Source organism: Cucurbita maxima, unplaced genomic scaffold, assembly GCF_002738345.1.
Source record: "Cucurbita maxima cultivar Rimu unplaced genomic scaffold, Cmax_1.0 Cma_Scf00167, whole genome shotgun sequence".
Lineage (NCBI taxonomy): Eukaryota > Viridiplantae > Streptophyta > Magnoliopsida > Cucurbitales > Cucurbitaceae > Cucurbita > Cucurbita maxima.
Genome location: NW_019272183.1, coordinates 97,981 through 101,644, shown reverse-complemented (window position 1 = coordinate 101,644; position 3,664 = coordinate 97,981). Strand labels below are relative to the sequence as shown.

General features: G+C 32.8%; 1 non-coding gene across 1 annotated transcript; it reads right to left on the bottom strand.

The window, feature by feature from the left end:
* Positions 1-1,438: 1,438 nt before the first annotated feature.
* On the bottom strand, positions 1,439-1,511 carry TRNAF-GAA. The gene has a single exon. It is a non-coding gene; the product is annotated as a tRNA-Phe (tRNA).
* Between the last annotated feature and the right edge of the window lie 2,153 nt (positions 1,512-3,664).

Genomic DNA, 3,664 nt, shown 5'->3' with positions numbered 1-3,664 from the left:
AAATCATCTCTAAATTTAGATAAGATAGTAAGTTATACTAATTGAATCAGGTGTGGTGAAGGTCGAACAAACACGTGACCTTCAAATCTTCAATATTACGCTCTCCCAACTAAGTTATCCCCGTTAACATTGAAAATGAAAATTTAGAAATTTTAAAAAGAAATAATCACTAATTTTAGATTGAATATTCGAGTTATGCAACTTAGTCAACTTGAATCTACAGCTAACATTAAAAATAAAAATATTTTCACTACTTCATTGAGATTTTAAAAAATTGAATAGTCAGGAGTCGAGTTATGTGACTTGAATCAGGTGCAGTGAACGTGGATCGAACACAATTATGTGACTTGAATTAGGTGCGGTGAACGTGGATCGAACACGTGACCTTCAGATTTTCAGTCTGATGCTCTCAAAACTGAGTTATCCTCACTAATATTTGAAAAAAAAAAAATCATAAGTAAAGGTATTTCCGCTAATTCATTATATTTTAAAAAGAAATAATCACTAATTTTAGATTGAATAAAGTTATGCAACTTAATAGACTTATGCAACATAAACCAAGTGCGGTGAACATGGCTTAAACATGTAACCTTGAGATATTCATTCCCAACTGAGCTATCCCCGCTAACATTAAAAATCAAAATTCATGTGTAAGGGTATTTCCGCTAATTCATTATTCATTGAAATTTTAAAAATAAATAATAACTAATTTTTTATTGAATAATTAGCTTATGTAAATGGAAACTGGTGCGGTGAACGTGAAGATTAAACACGTGACCTTCAAATCTTTAGTTTGACACTCTCCCAACTAAGCTATCCCCGCTAAGATTAAAAATAAAAATTCATAAGTAAAGCTATTTCCACTAATTCATTATATTTTAAGAAGAATTTATAATCAACTAAACTATAAGATATAATGAATGTCGATCAAACACAAGACCTTCCAATATTCAATCTCATGCTCTCCCAACTAAGCCATTCCAGATAACATAAAAAAATGAATAATCACATGTTTTAGATTGAATAGTTAAGTTGTGCAACTTAGTCAACTTATGCCAGTTGGATAAAAAACGTGCCAGATCTTCCTCTAATTCATTGAGATTGAGATTTTAAAAAGAAATAATTGCTAATGCAATGAACGTGGATCAAACACGTTACCTTTAAATCTTCAATATGACGCTCTCCTCACTAATATTAAAATTGAAAATTCAAAAAGTAAAGGTAAACTTATGTCAGTTGGATAAAAAACGTGACAGATCTTCCTCTAATTCATTTAGATTGAGATACCTTTAAATCTTCAATATGACGCTCTCCTCACTAATATTAAAATTGAAAATTCAAAAAGTAAAGGTAAACTTATGTCAATTGAATAAAAAACGTGACAGAATAATCGCTAATGACACTAATTGTAGAGTCAAGTTATGCAACTTAAACAAAGTGCGGTGAACGTGGATCGAACACGTGACCTTCAGATCTTCAGTCTGACGCTCTCCCAACTGAGCTATCCCCGCAATCATTAGAAGTAAAAATTCATCAGTATAGGTATTTTAGCTGATTCATTGAGATTTTAAAAAGAAATAATGACTAATTTTCTATTGAATAGTCAGGTTATGCGAAATAGGTTTGGTTAACATGGAGATCGAACACGTGACCTTCAAATATTAAATTTGACTCTCTCCAAACTGAACTATCCTGCTAACATTAAAAATGAAAATTTTTAAGTAAAAGTATTTACGCTAATTAATTGAAATTTTAGAAAGAAATAATCACTAATTTTAAATTGAATAGTCAAATTATGCAAGATTGAACACGAGACCTTTAGATCTTCAATCTAATGCTCTCTCAACTAAGCTATCGACACTAACATTAAAAATGAAAATTCATCAGTAAAGGTATTTTCACTAATTCATTTTAATTTTAAATAGAAATAATCACTAATTTTTAATAAGATATTCAAGTTATCCAACTTGTATAAGGTGCGGTGAACTAGAACACGTTAGGTATTTTCGATAATTCATTGAGATTTTAGAAAGGAATAATGACTAATTTTAGATTGAATAGTCGGGTTATGCAACTAGAATCAGATGCGGTGAACGTTGATAACAAACACGTGACCTTCAAATCTTCAGTCTGATACTCTCCCAACAGAGTTATCCCCGCTAATATTAAAAATGAAAATTCATAAGTAAAGGTACTTCTGCTAATTCATTATATTTAAAAAAGAAATAATCACTAATTTTAGATTGAATAAGAAAGTTGTGTTTTTAGATTGTATAGTCAGGTAATAAACTTGTATTAGGTGCGTTGAACGTGGATAAAACACGTGTGACCTTCAAATCTTCCGTCTAACAATCTCCCAACTGAGCTACTCTTGCTAACATTAAAAATGAATATTCATCACTAAAGGTATTGGGTACGCTTCTGGAAATTCAACAAAAGGCAATAGTATTAGACCGAGATGCCAGATTTAAATCTCGCTTCTGAAAAATTCAACAAAAGGCATTGGGTACGCAGTTATAGTACGACATTCCACCCATAAACAGATGGTCAAACAGAAATGCTCAAGCAAATATGTGAAGAAATATTGAGGACATATGTGATCGATTTAGCAGGAAGCTGGGATAAATACCTACCCCTTATGAAATTCTCTTATAATAATAGTTGCCAAGCAACCATAAAAATGACCACATATGAGGTTCTCTACGGACGAAGATTTTGATCCCCTATCTTTTGGGAAGAAGGGGGGCAAACGAAAACTATTGGACCAGAGCTATGAAAATTACCAACGCCGCAGTCTAGAAGATTAAAGCGAGGATACAAACCGCACAAAGCCGAGAGAAAAGCTATGCAGATCTAAGGTGCAAGGACATGGAATTGTTGGTAGGGGATCATATATTCCTAAAGGTAGCACCCCATGAGAGGGGTGCTCAGGTAGGGTAAAGAGGGGAAGCTAAGACCTAGGTTTATCCATCCCTTTGAGATATTAGAAAGGATTGGATCTAGAATCGGGCAATGCCCAAATTTGTCTGTAGTACGTAATATCTTTCATGTATCCATACTACGGAAGTATACCCTAGATCTTTCGCACGTACTGGCTCATGAAACTCTCTTCTTGAGAGATGACCTAACGTATAAAGAAGACACGATTCAAATAATAGACAAGAAAGTCAAAAGATTGAGAAACAAGGAAATTGCTCTTGTTAAGGTCCTATGGAAGAATCATAGAGTAGAAGAAGTCACTTGTGAAACAGAAGGCAAATAAGAACCTTGTACCCTGGCCTATTTTAGATTAAGCACTTTCGATGACCGAAAGTTTTCAAAGGAGAGGAGAATTTGCAACACTCAAGGTCTCCAATAAGAGACCGTGTATAATTCCTACTAAGTTGTATCTAGAAGCAAAGAACAAGTAGAATTGAAAAAACATTGAGAAGATGATACTTTTTCTAATTTTTATAAACTTCCCAAATCATTAAATTTTTTATAGAATAATAATTACAAGGGGCTTAAAAAAGAAAGGCTCCGATCGAAGAAGACATTTCTGGCAGAAGATTCAAAAAAATCAAGAATGAAATTATAGAAATTCTAGATGTTTCAATGGTAGTGGAAAATCCGTCTATAAATTATGAATTAGGGTAGACTATTAGGGGCAAGAAGCAAGCTTAAT